Consider the following 19114-nt stretch of genomic DNA (forward strand, 5'->3'; position numbering starts at 1 on the left):
GAAATGGAAGGGATGATTTTAATTCTGGATCAAACCATTTAAACTTGATAATGCTCCAGTTTTGGCTCGCAATAGAGCAGGTAGTGATGATGAATCACTTGTATTTAAATGTGTTGTAATCACAGGTAAGGGTAATCTAAATGGTAATGGTAAGATGAGTGTAATTTCTAATTCTAGTGAGATGTTTAATGATAGTGTGGATAGAAACGTTTACCCATAACTTACTATAGCAAAATTAGGTGATGAAATAGTATGTGTTGCTGTTGCTGAGGTTATCCAAGGTGTCAAAATGGATGGTAATTTTTAAGAGAATGTAAGGATTTCAGGTGATTTGCTTTGTGGTCTAACACTTGATGCAAGGATCAACTAATTAGCCACGTATTTGGGACTAATTTCTTGTGTAATTAACAAGTAGGGGGTTCAACATTCTGTGTTGGATTCATTATGTTGCGATGATAAGTACCCCAACTGTCTGCATATTTTTTCGTGTTTCCTGGCGCATTGAAACTCTCCTCCTATCTTATCTGTAGTTTGTAAGCGAATCAGAAACATTCTACATTGACTTTCATATGATTTTGTACAACAGGATACTTTATTGTAAGGATATTTTAGAAATAGTTTTTTCCTGTATTATTTATAGGTATTATGTTATGTTCGTGATAAGTAATGGAAGTATAAGAGGATGGAAGAATGAAATGAACAAAGTAAATTGGTGTCATGGCTAAAGAATTTCTGTCAAAGAGGTAAGGTAAACAGAAAATGAAAGGTGTAAGCATATGTGGAGGAGATGGTGCAGATTATCTGTAAGCTATAATTCACGTCTTTAGTAATCAGCTCATGTGTGAAATTAGTGTGATTTGGTGCAGCAGCAGAGGAAATACACTGTAAAAGCCATACGCAGTACTAGGTCTTAACATTAATTGTGGTGTAATGGAAGTGTGTTTAGTGCAGTCAGTATGTGGAGATAACTATCAACTCATAGAAGTGTCATGATACAGTATCTTCTAACACTGAGGACATAAAATTTTAACCATGGTTGCCTGGAGTAATGTGCGTAGAAAGAATAAGCAAGATTTGTATGTATATCGCCCTTCAGGCTACAATCTCAAGCAACTTAATGGAATACAGTGAAATAATAGTTTTCTAAGCGATAATATTGTCTGATCAGTAATGAGAGTTAAGTTTGCCTTAACATATGGATCTCTTACTGTGGAGTGTTTTTCAGTAGAATCAATTTTGCTTTGGATAATCAGAGCAGGGGTTTATTTATTAGATAATGAAACAATAATGAAATAAAAAAATAATGAATAATGTTAGGGTCTTAATTGTTAAAGAGCATGTCTCTGCAGTAGGGATATTTTTTGAGAATGCACTCCTGTAGATAAGGAGGTAAGAAAGGTAAGTAAAATACTAGAGCTGACAGACATTATTGAGTAATGAAAAAGATGACTGTATACAAACAAATGTGGTGTAACTGTATTGAGCATCTAGATTTTGGACTAGGCAACATTGGGTACTGTATATTGAGTCGTGCACGGCTCGTGTTCATGCCACTTGTTGTTTGTCATCTACTACTACGGTACTGCCGCATCATTTTCTTATTCCATTTACTGGCGTCACTGACTTTCTGCCTTACTTGCCCGTGTGCGGCAGCAGCAGCGCGTATCGATCAATGCTATGTCGTACAATCTCTGGAGCGACCGATAGTATTTCCCGGTCGTCGTGTGTCTGGCAGTCAGTTGGAGTGGGACCAGCAGTGCAGTCGGGACGCAGCAGCAGTGAAGTCGGGGACGGAGCGCCGGTGAGGCCAGTGCTCGCCAACCGCTGGTGACACACGTGAAGTGTCCGACAGAGGGAGATTGGAGCGGGACCACCGTTGGTCGTCGTTCGGTTGCCGTCTCATCGGCCGACGTATATTTGGTCCTTCCACCGTTTCCGGGCCTGGGCAGTCCGTCGGTTGGCGTGGAGAAGCAATGAAGATTCTGTCATGCATACTCTGGCCGGCACCGCTGGCGGTCTGCACCTGGCGTTGGTGTGTGAGGTGCTGCTTGTGGCTGCTACGAAGTTCGTCGCCCACCGATATTGGACAGGAAAGTTGAGTCCTCACTTAACTTACTATCGAGCCTCTTCGTTTGATCTTGGTTGTCGCTTTTGGGACACTCCCATGAGCAACAACGTGTGTGTATTCAATCGGCTAAGATTCCAGCCGTCTCCCTGTGGAGTTTAACGTGACTTAATTTATTCCCTGTTGTTGAAGTTTACCAGCGGTATCTACTGGCTTGTGACCGTGGACGTTCCGATTACCTGCCCTGGTCGTTGACGTAATTTTAGGCAGTGTATTTTCCTCGTCTTGTTATTGGTGTCCAGCGCGGCGTGTAGTTCGACAGCTGAGGTGTTGTTGGTCGTTGTGGGCGCCAATATTCTATGTGTCGTTGTATTGAAATCTTGTGGTCCTTTTGCTGGTTGCGTGGAGCGGAACTGGTCTTGTTCATTGGTCGGTCGGCTGTCTGTCGGTTGGGTTGCCTTCAGGTTAAGAAGTCGTTGCACAGGCTGCCTGTCTCACCTAAATGGGCGTTAGTGTTACAATCCCAGGCTCACCCTTGGAAACTTTTGAGCGCCATTCCTGTGTGTGATACGTAGTAATTTCCCGGTTTGTGTTCCAGTTGACGTGTGGCCTTCAGCAGAGTTTTAATGTCTTTTAAATTAATGTTCTTGCCTTTCCAATAAGGCATAAGATTGTTACGTTTTTGTTTTAAGATAAGGCCTTCTGCCTTTTGATTGAAACTCTTCTTATTGCTTAATATGCAATCTCCTGCCAAGTTCCATTAAAATTAAATTGATAAGGCCTTTAGCCCGTTTTGATTGAAGATATAAAGATTTAAAAAATATTCTTGGGTGGAACCTCCAGAAAAACCTCGTATTTCAATTTCTTGCTTAGGCCTTGTGTCTTGGATTTTGAGTGTGGCCTTCAGCCAATCTAAGGTCTTGCATCCTTGTTGTAATACTGTGTGTTGATGAATATGGTTTGTATGTTGAGTGAAACTGACAGCAACTTATTTAGGCCCCATTCCACAACTTAATGCGCTCTGTCCTGCTAGCCCAGACATTTCATATATATTGTGCAATTCAAGACACTGCAGCTGGGAATGGGAGTTTAACAGAAAGAGCAATACATCAGTGAGGTACAAGTCATATAATGCTGCATCATTCGATCTGTAGGTTAACAGGAAACTTCTATTTGTGTACTGAGGAATTACGAGCTGAAAGTGGTAATACTGGAACGAAGAAAAGTAATTTTGCTGATTAACTCATAACAGTGGTGCTAGACGGATTTGAGTATTTCTGACAGGTCACCTATTTGGTAACATTTTGTGAGGATTTAATTTTCTGGGTGAATGAGAGTAGAGCTCCGAGTTGAGTTGAGAAGTGGGGCAATGATTGGTACAACTTCCACCACTTTAACTTTGATTTGAGTAGTAATTAACTTATGTGATGGTGACTCTACTCTTTTTTTTCATAACATAATGATTAGTAAATATATGCTACTGCACATCTTGAGTTTCTGCTAGACGTAATGTGCATACACATATCAAAAGAAGTTTTGCATCACCTCAGTTCCGAGAGTTCCGGAACCTGTACAGAGAATTGGAATACAGACCCACATAAAAATCACTTCCGCCCTTTTTATTGCTCATGGAAAGACACATTGCATGTTGTACCACCATACAGCGAGACCTTCAGAGGTGCTGGTCCACATTGCTGTACACACCAGTACCTCCAATACCCAGCATCATTTACAGTAGCTAGTACTGAACTTCCATTCCCCATTTTTCAGCCAGTATCATAACGCAGTCTGTCGACACGAAGGACCATCAATGCTGAAATAAAGCAGATGAACGTCGCACGAGGACGAATCTGATTGACTCTTTCCGCTTGGACACGCGAGTGGGAGCTAAATTTTATTGCAAATTACTTTTGTTGGAAGCTAGGTCTGGCTGCTGCCCAGCGAATGTTCGGGAGTGTGGCGAGGAGGCAGTGCTCAAAGGCTCTGTGTAGAGTCGCAGTACTGAAGTGGCATAAATTGGGCGCCGAGTCTCTGTAGAGGGAGGGCCGAATGTTAGAACCTCGTCAGCTATTTGTTCCATAATTTTTCAAAGATGAGGGACCGGATGTTCGGATCTCGATCGTCTGGGTGTGGAGACTTTCGCTGGACGACGGTGGCGGACTGCTGGAGCACAAAATATGCGTCCGGTAATGGCGTGTGAGGCGAAGGCAACAACTGCAGCCGCAACCAGACGCCTGTTGCTGTGCCCAGCGAGTCAGCCACGTTGTGAACTATGCAATGTGAAGCACTGTGTACACTTCAGAAGGAACAAAGATGGATGTCAGATTAAATAACATCGAGCAAAATCAACTGCCTTAAGAGTAAAGGATCTGCTGAATGGAAGAAAAATCTCTTGGATACAGAGCATGGACTGAGAATAAACCGGAAAAGATAAAAGTAGTGAGGAGTAGCAGAATTGTGAACAGGGAGGGACTTGACATCAGCATTAGTGATCAAAAATCAAATGAAATTAAGGAATTCTGCTTCCTATGCAGCAAAATAATCCCCGGAGAATAGTGAAAGGAGGACTTAAAAAGCAGATTAGCACTGGCAGAAATGACTTTCCTGACCAAGAGATCTACTGTATCAAACATAGGCCTTAATTTGACGAAGAGATTTCTGAGAATATATGTTCGGAGCTAGCAATGCATGGTACGGAAACGTGGACTGTGGGAAAATCGGAACAGAACAGAATCGAACCATTTCAGATGTGGTGCTACAGATAAACATTGAGAGTTAGGTGGAAAAGAAAGCAGTGGTGTAACGAGTCAGACTTGTGACATTGTCTACCGTAGTTTCGAAGTCACCAAACAGTTCCACTTCTTTAATTCACCCACTCTCTTTCCTCCACTACTCACGAATCAATGTCAGTATGTAGCTGGTTCTCTCGATCGTTGAGCTTATATGATTCCATGCATTAAGCCTTTGAGACCGAGTCTTCATTCAAGCGCATGTGACGGTTGTAGCGACCCCGGATTTTATACTGTTTGATAGAATACAGCAGAGAAACCTGGCTCAGGCTCAGTAATTCTGATTTCACCTACATTATTCTTTTTCCGTAACCATCTGTCATAAACTAGTCGTTATGGCCATAATGAATTAATAATTAATTCACACCGTACTAACTTGCTGGCATTTCCCCTTCTGTAACAGACTTGTGACTATTACGATCATGGACACCGCTCCGTCATAGAATACTGGATGATAGGTATTGAGGCTAATAAAAGTTTTATGTTGTGTCAATGACTAGCAATGTTTATAGTGCTACTCTATAAAGATACACTGCCCCTTGTTCATTGGTTCCACTACAGCGTCCATTTTCCGGCTTATTCACAAGTAATGTCTTTATTTACGGCATCACTTCAATTCGATGAGTTGCTTTTAGAGTTCTGATATAATTCCATCGGAGTTAAAGGCGTTGAGCAATAGCATCAAGGGCACTTGTGCAAATTACGGCGACATAGAACGAGGTGTTATGATCGTTTAATTATTCTGGATAGTGGGGAGTAAGATGTCGTAAAACATGATCAGCAGTGACCATTTGAGCGAAAGCTGATTTAAGCCCTCTTCATATAGGACATTATTGGTAGAGACATCGAAGGCTATTTCACGTTAGCCAGACCTATCAGCGACTGCGTAGAATTTCCTAGAACCAGCGGGCTCGTTATATTGCTCTTCATCAGGACCTTAAAATACAAGCCCTCAAGTCTCGGTTATTAGAAGAATTTTATGTTCTTCTTTATCGAAGTAGTAAAAATGGTATTTCGGAGGATGTTATTGCCTCAGCAATTATCCCAAAATTTTAGCAGATCGGACTCTATAAAAGTGGAGCTCTGCTTTATATGATATTCATTGCACGTTAACAAATTTATGACTGCTCAAATATACTAGGTTTTCACAGTGGTGTAGGGCATTAGCTAACTTCTAGAACTTGCCTCCTGGCTAACAGTACAGGAATGCACTAGTAATACAGTAAACGACGTACTTGTATGCTTCACTGATCGTCAGCTGTGACTCCGATAAAATAATGAGACTGATTAGTGAAAAAATATGCATCATACAAGACAAATTGTGCGTAAAACGTTAACCTGTTTTGGTCAGCTGAAGCCACTGAACCATTGTAGCGCATAACAGGTGTATCGAGCCATACAGTGTAAATAATGTCTGCCGCAAGTATTTAACTAGGAAGCGGAAAACATCGGTAGCAATCAACAGATTAAAGGCTTTTAATGATCTGTAGATGACGCTACGCTCGAGCTTCTTCAGAAGTGTGGACTACTTGAAGCCGTTACGCTTTACTGTCTCACTTTCAGTAATTTACGTAATTATCAGTCCCAACTGAAGAAACTACGGATCCGGGAATAACACTTCATTGCATTTTGAGTGTTTGGAGAAACTGTCAGTACATCATTGAATGTTCAGTAAAGACGTTTACGCCCGGAAGTTACTAGTACACTTAAGGGAACGAAGTAGTTGGATTGCATTAGGGACACAAATATGAGTGGAATGTTCACCAACTTCTTGCTGTTTAATTACCTAAATCTAAAGCTAAAAACCGTTCTTTTTTATGGGACAGCCGCAACTGTACAAGTACATTTTGAAAAATGAAGAAACCGCAGGACATTTGGGTGAGGATGATCTCAGATGATTAAGCGATTTTATTTGTCTTGTTCTCTTTTAATTTGTTTTAATTTATAAATTTTAGACGAATAATTCCCTACCTGATATTCCATACTTGGATCGCCTCCAATTCGCATGTAACAGAATATTATCATTCTTACAGTTCTGCACCAGATGTGGAATTTTAGGTGTTCCGAAACCGGCTGTGTGCACGAGAACAGGTTGTGGATTAAGCAAAAAGCAATGGTTCTGCGATTTCTTCATTTAAAAAAATCTAAAGGTATAGCGAAGAACAGACATTGCTGGTACATGATCATTATGTGAAATACTCTTGTTGATCGTAGTCTCAGTAATTCAGAAGTACTCACTACTGGGCTGAAATTGGTGGGAGATACCTCTGCAATCACATCTTGCTACATGAATTTAGGTTACATAGTCATTAACATGGACTTTAGATGTCAAACTACGTTTTTAATTAATACAGAACTTTAGCAGCTGGCAGTATGTTGGTTAGACGAGAATTGAAACTAAATCAAACGAGATATAAGTGTGTTGCCAAAGACGGAAAAATTGGGTTCAAGATGAAGAAAGGAGACAATCACTAACAACGCGACTGATGTTGAAATCATCTCACACGAAAGAAGACCGCTAATTTTAAAATTTAGAGATAGACGTTCCCTTTCACTCTCGTTTAAGCAACAATGTTTAAAAATGCTCTTGAGGCAGAAAAAATCTGCAACGAATTTAAGGGTTTACGTAATATTTAACTGATTCTACCACCGATATGTTAGACCTGGTGGTTGGTAGAAATGCGCGATTACTAGACTAATTTACTCTTCCCCATACAACTCTTTAATTTGATTAGTCATAGATATGAACAGCCTAATGTTTGACTGTTTCTACAGATATCTACCTTATCGAGTTTATTATCTATCTTTCCCACTGCGAGTTGTGGAAAATTTCGCTGAGTTTTAACTTGAATTTCAACCATCTCTCCATTCTTTATATTATGTGAGGGCAGCTACTTATTATTACAGACTTGAGTTTCATATAATGTTTGCAAATATAACATCTATTATTTTAGGATCTCTCACTCAACTTTCTAGTTGTTATCGAGGTCACATAACTTTGTCACCAGAGTGTAATCTGGTGCATAATCAACATCTAACTTATCTTTGGTATACATTTTGTAAAACGACGTTTGACCACCTTTGTAAGTTTATGCAAATTGTTATTACATTCGTTTATGTCGCTGTAGAAATATTGGGGCAAGTAAGCTGATTTTGTTTTGGTCAGACCATTGGCGGTTGCTTTGTTACATCAGAATACAAGGGCCTGGCTATCCGGTACTGTCCACAGTGGGTGTGTTGATATTTCTTGCTAGAGGAGACCTTGGTCACTGTGAGGTCAAGTCATGTCTTACAAGACAGAATGGGAGCGACGTGATTGTGAGTAGATAAATTAAGTTCCATGTTACATCAAAATGGAATTCGAAATGGTCTTCAGTTAAACAGCGTGTTCGTGCAACGACTGGAGCTAAACGGTCGCAGACGCCGACACCATTGTCTCGACAGCATCAAAAACATCTAACTCTTTTCACAACATATTAGCCTGGAAATTTCGTAAGGAACGCCAGCTTACTTTAATTGAGTATTGATAAGTCAATAATAAAGCTAGTCGAGTAAACTCCGAACTCCTTGATCTTCTCATTAACATAATTCATTGTTATCTGCAGTAGGATCACGCACCTTTACCATTGTAGTAGAACTGGATGTCGTTGATAAATACCTAAATGTTACTTCCAGACAAAAGATTCTTTAAAAATTATGTCAGTTTCATATTGTTGGAGACCAGTTCAGTAACAACGTCACAATCCGTCAGAAAGGCTGTTCAATAAAACAATAAGAGATAGCGAAAATCACGGCAGTTTTAATGAAAGTCCTAGCAATGGATCAGTAAAATAATTTAAATGCAATGATTCTGCAAACTAAACGTGTAAATTTTCTAATACTTCATTTCATGGTTGATTTTGTGAAAGTGTTTCTATTTCTTGCTGTGTGCTTCGTAGTGTGGCATTGTAACAGAGTCGAATTTTGAATATTGTCTTTATATGCAACAAGTAATTTATTTCAGATGGTGAAAATCTATAATCTTTATTAATGAAGCTGATGAGTTTTACCTGTCCAAATAAACGTCGCTGTGTAGTAAAACTATTTAGAGAGATTGACTATTTAACCATATCAGTAATGGCTGAGTTTACTTTTCCAAATTACTAAATTTAATTTCATTAGTAATTCAAAACCACCTTTAATATGTTTCTGTTTAGTTTAGAATTAGGATAGTGTTGTTTCGTATGCGGTCGGTTTTATCATCGTAGGTCTGGTAACATTATTTATCTCATTTAATACTCTTCTGATATCCCAAGAGTCTCTGTTACGAGGGCGGACTCGAAAATAATGAATCCGAATTTTTTTAAGTGAAAAATTTTAAAGGCCTTAACATTCCACATCTTTATTCTTCATGTCTACGTATATATTTCTCAACGTAATCACCCTGGCAACAACCACGTTTCTCTCACAGCGCCACAGTAGAATGCTTAACTTCACTGACTGAGCTACAACCTCATCTCTACTTGCACCGCTACATCACGAAAGTGAAGTCCCCGAAAATGTTCTTCAAATTCTGGGAACACCTGATGATCAGTTGGCGCCGAGTCGGGACGGCATGGAGGATAATTGAAAACAGTTATCATTCTGAAGGACAAAAGGCTCCATCTGTGGACGAACGCTTCTAATTCGAAACTCGATTGTATTACGCTGTTTCTCAGACACCGACATAGTTACGTTCTTCGCCACCATGTTACACGCAACAACTCCCAGTCCTCTACCAGCAGAGGGCTGCAAATATGGAGACTTGAACATTGAAGATAGAGAATGTTAACAGTATTTGTTTTATTTTAAAAGTCTTAAGAGTTTTCACGTAAGAAATTGGGAGACATTAAATTTCAACACACTCCTTTAAATGCCACACTGGCCTACAATTCATTCGAAAAGGGTTGTGGCGAGTAATGCCTCTGAGAGTTGCGGGGATTAGTTCAGAATTAATTCCCTGCTGTCTACACCTAGCCCAGAAGCTACTTTTTTCTCTTACATCATCCCCTCCCCACACTGCATTTCAAACAGTTTACAATATATCCTTTGTCGCAGGAGTTACATTTTGCTCTTGCTACTGCAGAAGCAACGGAATTGTTTAGATGGCTAGAATGTTACAGAAGTTCATTATAAAGTTATCCAATAGTTATTAACTAGAAGTAAAACCCGATTTCTTTGAAAGAATCATTCAAATGTTAATCGTGCTCGAAGCAATAATGAAAGATATTTTGAGTCAATGATGTACTTCTTTTCGCGAAAATATCCGTCAGAATCGTTGCTCAGAGTCCATCTTTCGTCTCCTAGTCAAGTTCCATCCGTGGAGTGTGGATTTGGAAATACTGGAAACGTCCCTTCCACGGTGGAATCAAAGCATTATCCATCCACAATATCCGTGAGCTATAATCTAACAGACCTAGCCAAAGACGTGAACGCCCCTAACAATGCGAGATTTGTGTGTATTGTTCAAGTACATCTGAGGTCAGATGTTTTGTTTTGGTGACATATTATTACATAATCCATAAAGATATATCTTCCCATAAATTACTCACCGACGGACAATATATATGTAGAGATAGACAGAGAGGAAGAGGTGAGGGGGAAAGAAAGAAAGAAAGAAAGAAATCCTCTCACAGAGTAGATTTTGGTATAGTGTCTGTCTTGAACTGGTGTTAGGTTCATACCTTTACTGCAGATAACAATCTCTGCACAAATCCAACACACTCCTCTATGGAATGCCCGGAACAACAATATGAGAAAGTTTTCTGAGTCATGGAATGTGGCTCTCACAAATCTTCTGTAAAAATTTCTCATAGTAAGTTCTTAGTGTAAAATGTACTGTAATTTTTACTTAGCTACGCAACTGGCATGAGATGTTTCGTACTGGTTTAATCACTGATCGTTTAGTAGCACATGAGCACCTTTTGTTACGTCCTCCGTGTGGATCACCTTTATGGGAAGAACAGCTATTGGTAAATTAATGTAATTTTGTAACTGTAGATGAAGGACTATGTGCCAGAGAAAGCCCCAAAAACTTCCGAACGCCGTTCTAAACCAAACGGTAAATGATGGTCCAGCCAGTTGAGATAAACACGACACGAATAACTCGAAAAGCTACATAGCTATAGCGTACAGAAACGAATTTTTTGATCTGGATGGTCATAAACCAGAATATCTATTTATAAATCTGTCATTTTAATTATTTCTTTGTGTTTCTACTCTAAAACACAAAGAGCTGGGAGGAGCACCAATACTGATAGACCGCAGTGTCATCCTCAGCCCAGAGGCGTCACTGGATGCATATGGAGGGACGTTGTGTCAGCACATTTCTCTTCAGGACGTTGTCGGTTTTCGTGACCGGAGCCGATACTTCGTAATCAGGTATCAACTGCCTCACAAGGGCTGTCTTAACCCACTTTGCCTACAGAACTCGGCAGACCCGTGCTGCCACCCACCTAAGTGCTAGCCCAGCAAGCACGACTGCACTTAATTTCGTGATTTGATGGGAACCGGTGTTACCACTGCGAGAAAGCCACTGAACATATGTTTCTCTGTAATTTGAAATTTAAAATTATATTATAAAAATTTTATCTGTCAAAGGTCACCATATAATGTAGATGCAGTCATTTACTCGAATTCAGAAGTCGCGTCTTTCGATCATAGCGACTGATATGTGGGGCTGGTGAATGTTCTCCTTGAAGTGTGTAAGGCTCCAAAAAAACAGATGTAAACATCTGACTTCAGATATCATAATTAAAAACGTTCCAAACAGTCTAAATGGGTCGAGGGCACAGGTTACGGAGTGCAGTTAAGTTCGCAAAAAGGCGCGTTCCACTTTGTGCTGTGTGTGTCGTGGCATAATCTTCCTGAAATCACACATCCCGACCATTAATTCGTTGAAGATTTGCGAAAAGTCTTTGTAATCACGCTGACAGGCGGCTGAGTATTCACAGTGCAGCACGTTCGTATTCTGCGAGTAAGTAACGACCAATAATAAGTTCAAATGTTCAAATGCGTGTGAATTCTTAAGAGACCAAACTGCTGAGGTCATCAGTCACTAGGCCTACTCACTACTTAAACTACCTTAAACTAATGCTGAGAAGAACACACACATCCATGCCCAAGGGAACTCCGGAGGGAGGGACCACGCAAACCGTAACATGGAACCTCGAAGCATGGGGCAACTTCGCATTGCAATGATTAGTACGTTCGACAAAACACACCTATCTGAAGTTTTAAAAGAACGAGCATGTCATTAAGTAAACTCTTCAATAGCGCATGATTTGTTTATGAGCGTACAAACGGAATTTTCTCTTGTCAATGAGGAAAACGAGTGCTTCGTGAGGCAAGGTTTCGAGTAACTCTCCAGATGAATTTAGCCAAGGAATAAAATCGCTGTCTCTAGGTTTTTACACTACAGTCAACTTTTGTGGGTGGATGTAGAGGTAATAGTGAAGAAAGTGCCTCACAGTGTCATTGAAACGTCACAGGGAAGCTGCGCGCTGGTGTACCAAACGAGGAGATGACAAAACGGACTCCCTGCCCGTTTCGATGATGTGTTGTGCACTCACAGACCATTTATTATTTCTTGCACATTTCCAGAAGTGATAGGACCAACCGAACGTAACCATCGGGTTCAACTGGTTTTTGGAAAACAATCGACCCAGTCGCTAATAGTAATACTTATCGGTTCAATTAGTCATTCAGTCTTTTGAGTGAAACCAGTCTCCAGGAGGTACCTAATGAAAACATTATTTATTTGTAAGCTCTGCTACCATTCGCCGGCTGGAGTGGCCAAGCGGTTCTAGGCGCTACAGTCTGGAACTGCGCGACCGCTGCGGTCGCAGGTTCGAATCCTGCCTCGGGCATGGATGTGTGTGATGTCCTTAGGTTAGTTAGGTTTAAGTAGTTCTAAGTCCTAGGGGACTGATGACCTCAGAAGTTAAGTCCCGTAGTACTCAGAGCCATTTGAACCATTTGCTACCAGTCACATTTTTATTTTTTGTTTTATGTTTAATCTAATAATACAACGCGTTTCGAACATGTTCTGATCATCTCCAGACGTTTATACATACAATTTATACATAAAGAGAAATGTTACTAAAAAATACAAAGAATATCGATACAAAACTATGATAATCGATACTGAATCACATGGTACAAGTTGGGTTGGGATGGGTTGTTTGGGGAAGGAGACCAGACAGCGAGGTCATCGGTCTCACCGGATTAGGGAAGGAAGTCGGCCGTGCCCTTTCAAAGGAACCATCCCGGCATTTCCCTGTAGCGATTTAGGGTAATAACGGAAAACCTGAATCAGGACGGCCGGACGCGGGATTGAACCGTCGTCCTCCCGAATGCGAGTCCAGTGTCTAACCACAGCGCCACCTCGCTCGGTCACTTGGTACAGGTCCGCCATCTTGTGTTACGTGAGTAATGTTTACATGTATGTCGAAGCAATCTGTGAAGTGAATTATGTCGGCAATCAGTGACAAAATACAATGTGCAATATTGACTTTCACGCTATTTTCGTAACACACAACTCACGCAAAACTATCTGCATACTATAGAGGCTGTGATATGATACGTAGTCAACCGAAGAAAAAAAAAAAAAAAAAACGACAGAAGACACCACTGCATCGATTTCAGGCCATCCACTGCCCTACTCTCCCCAAATGCCACACTAGACACTACAGTAACAATCATTGGACAAAGAGTTCTTGGTTAAACTAATTAAAGACGGTTTATTTTTAAGTAACATATCTCTCTTTGTATGTATGTATGTACGTATAAACGCCTGAAGATGAACAGAATATGTTCGTAACGCGTTAGATTAAACATAAAACATAAAATTAAAAATTAGCTGGTAGCAAAAGTTACAAATAAATAATTTTCCCACACAGTCTCGGTTCACAAATGGCCGAAAATAGTTACAAATGAAAACAGTCGACGAAGTTCGGCGCATTCGGTTCTGAGACGAAACATTCGATAGTTTAGCACTTATTAAATCGTTATTTTTGACAGCATACTACTGTTGTTGTTGTTGTTTTGGTCTTCAGTCCTGAGACTGGTTTGAGGCAGCTCTCCACGCTACTCCATCCTGTGCAGGCTCCTTCATCTCCCAGTACCTACTGCAACAAACATCCTTCTGAATCTCTTGGTCTCCATCTACGATTTTACCCTCCACGCTGCCCTCCAATGCTAAATTTGTGATCCCTTGATGCCTCAGGACATGTCCTACCAACCGATCCCTTCTTCTAGTCAAGTTGTGCCACAAACATCTCTTCTCCCCAATCCTATTCAATACCTCCTCATTAGTTACGTGATCTACTCACCTAATCTTCAACATTCTTCTGTAGCATCACATTTCGAAAGCTTCTATTCTCTTCTTGTCCAAACTATTTATTGTCCATGTTTCACTTCCATACATGGCTACACTCCATACAAATACTTTCAGAAACGACTTTCTGACGCTTAAATCTATACTCGATGTTAACAAATTTCTCTTCTTCAGAAACGCTTTCCTTGCCATTGCCAGTCTATATTTTATATCCTCTCTACTTCGACCATCATCAGTTATTTTGCTCCCCAAATAGCAAAACTGCTTTACTACTTTAAGTGTCTCATTCCCTAATCTAATTCCCTCGGCATCACCCGACTTAATTCGACTACATTCTATTATCCTCGTTTTTCTTTTGTTGATGTTCATCTTATACCCTCCTTTCAAGACACTGTCCATTCCGTTCAACTGCTCTTCCAAGTCCTTTGCTGTCTCTGACAGAATTACAATGTCATCGGCGAACCTCAAAGTCTTTATTTCTTCTCCCTGGATTTTAATACCTACTCCAAATTTTTCTTTTGTTTCCTTTATTGCTTGCTCAATATACAGATTGAATAACATCGGGGAGACGCTACAACCCTGTCTCACTCCCTTCCCCACCACTGCTTCCCTTTTATGTCCCTCGACTCTTATAACTGTCATCTGGTTTCTGTACAAATTGTAAATAGCCTTTCGCTCCCTGTATTTTACCCCTGCCACCTTCAGAACTTGAAAGAGAGTATTCCAGTCAACATTGTCAAAAGCTTTCTCTAAGTCTACAAATGCTAGAAACGTAGTTTTGCCTTTCCTTAATCTTTCTTCTAAGATAAGTCGTAAGGTCAGTATTGCCTCACGTGTTCCAACATTTCTACGGAATCCAAACTGATCTTCCCCGAGGTCGGCTTCTACCAGTTTTCCATTCGTCTGTAAATAATTCGCGTTAGTATTTTGCAGCTGTGACATATTAAACTGATAGTTCGGTAATTTTCACATCCGTCAACACATGATTTCTTTGGGATTGGAATTATTATATTCTTCTTGAAGTCTGAGGGTATAGTTTTGTCAGGACTGGCTCTCCCAAGGCCGTCAGTGGTTCTAATAGAATGTTGTCTACTCCCGGGGCCCTGTTTCGATTCAGGTCTTTCAGTACTCTGTCAAACTCTTCACGCAGTATCGTATCTCCCATTTCATCTTCATCTACATCCTCTTCCATTTCCAAAATATTGTCTTCAAGTACTTCGCCCTTGTATAGACCTTCTATATACTCCTTCCACCTTTCTGCTTTCCCCTCTTTGCGTAGGACTGGGTTTCCATCTGAGTTCTTGATATTCATACAAGTGCCTCTCTTTTACTCCAAAGGTCTCTTTAATTTTCCTGTAGGCTGTATCCATCTTACCCCTAGTGAGATAAGGCTCTACATCCTTACATTTGTCCTCTAGCCATGCCTGCTTAGCCATTTGCACTTCCTGTCGATCTAATTTTTGAGACGTTTGTATTCCTTTTTCCCCGCTTCATTTAACGCATTTTTATATTTTCTCCTTCCATCAATTAAATTCAATATATCTTCTGTTACCCAAGGATTTCTACTAGCCCTCGTCTTTTTACCTACTTGATCCTCTGCTGCCTTCACTACTTCATCCCTCAGAGCTACCCATTCGTCTTCTGCTGTATTTCTTTCCCCCATTCTTGTCGATTGTTCCCTTATGCTGTCCTTGAAACTGTATAACCTCTGGTTTACTCAGTTTATCCAGGTCTAATCTCCTTAAATTCCCACCTTTTTGCTATTTCTACAGTTTTAATCTACAGTTCATAACCAACAGATTGTGGTCAGAGTCCACATCCGCCCCTGGAAATGTCCTACTAATTTAAAACCTGGTTCCTAAATCTCTGTCTTACCATTATATAATCTATCTGATACCTTTTAGTATCTCCAGGATTCTTCCATGCATTGAACCTTCTTTTATGATTCCTGAACCAAGTGTTAGCTGTGATTAAGTTATGCTCTGTGCAAAATTCTACCAGACGGCTTCCATTTTCATTTCTTAGCCACAATCAATATTCACCTACTATGTTTCCTTCTCTCTCTTTTTCTGCTGTCGAATTCCAGTCACCTATGACTATTAAATTTTCGTCTCCCTTCACTATCTGAATAATTTCTCTTATTTTAACATACATTTTTTTCAATTTCTTCGTCATCTGCAGAGCTAGTTGGCATATAAACTTGTACTACTGTAGTAGACATGGGCTTCGTGTCTATCTAGACCACCTTAATTTGTTCACTATGCTGTTTGTAGTAGCTTACCCGCACTCCCATTTTTTATTCATTATTGAACCTACTCCTGCTTTACCCCTATTTGATTTTGTATTTATAACCCTGTATTCACCTGACCAGATATCTTGTTCCTCCTGCCACCGAACGTCACTAATTCCCACTATATCTAACTTTAACCTACCCATTTCCCTTTTTAAATTTCCTAACCTACCTGCCTGTTTAAGGGATCTGACATTCCACGCTCCGATCCGTAGAATGCCAGCTTTCTTTCTCCTGATAACGACGTCCTCTTGAGTAGTTCCCGCCCGGAGGTCCGAAAGGGGGACCATTTTACCTCCGGAATATTTTACCTAAGAGGACTCCATCATCATTTAACCATACAGTAAAGCTGTAGTTTCCCCTTGCTTTCAGCCGTTCGCAGTACCACAACAGCAAGGCCATTTTGGTTAGTGTTACAAGGCCAGATCGGTCAATCATCCAGACTGTTGCCCCTGCAACTACTGAAAAGGTTGCTGCCCCTCTTCAGGAACCACACGTTTGTCTGGCCTCTCAACAGACACCCCTCCGTTGTGGTTGCACCTACGGTACGGCTATCTGTAACGTTGAGGCACGCAAGCCTCCCCACCAACGGCAAGGTCCATGGTTCATGAGGGGAGGAGCATACTGTTATCAACTGTTATTATAATTGTTGCTGTTCCAATATTTGCTTCTTACTGAGTTCTAACAAGTAGCTCTTAGCTTAGCATTTCAACATGTTTATGAGTAGAAATTAACTTCAAATGGTTTAAATGGCTCCAGGCACTATGCGACCTAACATCGGATGTCGTCAGTCCCATAGACTTAGAACTACTTAAACCTAAGGACATCACACACATCCATGCCCGAGGCAGGATTCGAACCTGCGACCATAGGAACAGCGCGGTTCGGGACTGAAGCGCCCAGAACCGCTCATCCACCGCGGCCGGCAGAAATTTCCTTAATAATGGACTTAGTGTCGGAATGAAAATTCCGAAACGCTCAATGGCAAATGGATGGAAGAAATCATAGTACTGAATAAAAAGTGATTCACAAGATAAATTCGGAGCGATGCATGTCATCTGAAGAAGTAACTCATATTAAGAAACTGTGTTAATTGTAGAAATTCAAAGAAAAATAACTAATGACCAACATTTGTAGCAAAAGGAAAACAGAAAACTTCCCTCCAAGTGACGGTTGTCAAAAAAAATTGTTCAAATCGCTCTGAGCACTATGGGACTTAATGTCGGAGGTCATCAGTCCCCTAGAACTTAGAACTACTTAAACCTAACGAACCTAAGGACATCACACACATCCATGCCCGAGGCAGGATTCGAACCTGCGACCGTAGCGGTCGCGCGGTTCCAGACTGTAACGCCTAGAACCGCTCGGCCACTCCGGCCGGCCGACGGTTGTCAGTATAGGCTTAAAAACGCAAGTGAATAAGTCATAAAGCAGTTGAGAAATGTATCCTTTGTATTTTCTGTTCACAATGTCTCACCATACCCTGAAATGCAATTGTCGGTGATGGGTGAAAAATCAGCGGGAAGAGAGAAACAAACTTTCAATAAATTCAAGTAATAGGTAATTGTCTATTAATTAAAACAAATATATAATACAGCACCAGTTACCACCCTTTTAAAATGAACCAAAAATTGACATTTAAAGCCATAACTACGAATACTTCAATACTTCGTATTTAAGTAAATAAATACGAGTACATAAATTTGAAACACATGGTTTCAAGAGATATTAGTTTTTCAACTCTGCTTGAAATAGGGTTCTTTATTTAACTCTACTGAAGGTTAATGTATAACTAAAAGGGATTTGAAGGTATGTAATCGAAATCACTCAAACCCAAAGGCTCAGTGAAATCATTCATGTAACAACCGTAACTGTCAAAGACTTGTCAGTCGGTTTTTCCACATCAAGTGAAACCACTCAAAATCCGGGGACTGAGTAAAAACATGCTCACAGTTTACGTGGCCACAGAGATTAGTTTAATTCGGTTGTTGCATTCGACTGAAAAAAGTTATTGAAACGAACGTCAACGAACTGCCATTTCGGTTTTAAGACGGTCAGTTGTCTCGTTACTAATTTCCAAGGGCCTTGAAGGTATCACTCAAAAAACAATCGATTGTCGTACAGGAACATTACTTCGGTCAAGAAAATTGAAGCATGCATTCAGTGAACGCTGCATGGCGACAAGCGGGTACCCGTTAGAAAAATAGGCCTCTGTGACAAATTCGCATTGTTCCTCCGGCTAATGCATTGTTTTTTCTTAGGCAAATGGTAACGAAACTTTCTGATCCACCATTTGTAATGCGGTGATGTCCACGACTCCATTCACAGCGCACGATTTAAATCAAGAACTTTCGTTGCCGCACATTGTATTTAACTGTTCAGGATGACGCATTATCACACAACAAAGTTTTGTCGTCATCAACTTCATACATTAGCTAGCGAGATAATTTTTCGCTTGCTTATCGTAACAGTATCCGCTCGTCCGTAATAGTGATCACGATGCAGTAAGGTGATTGTTTAATTGTATTCTCACTACCGTGTGATAATTATTGAAGGCTTTGAGCACTGTAGGCAGTCTGTAATGTTCGTCTTTCTTTTCTTGCAACAAGGCTGTG

The sequence above is a fragment of the Schistocerca piceifrons genome, chromosome 3, assembly GCF_021461385.2.
Source record: "Schistocerca piceifrons isolate TAMUIC-IGC-003096 chromosome 3, iqSchPice1.1, whole genome shotgun sequence".
NCBI classification, from domain to species: Eukaryota; Metazoa; Arthropoda; class Insecta; order Orthoptera; family Acrididae; genus Schistocerca; species Schistocerca piceifrons.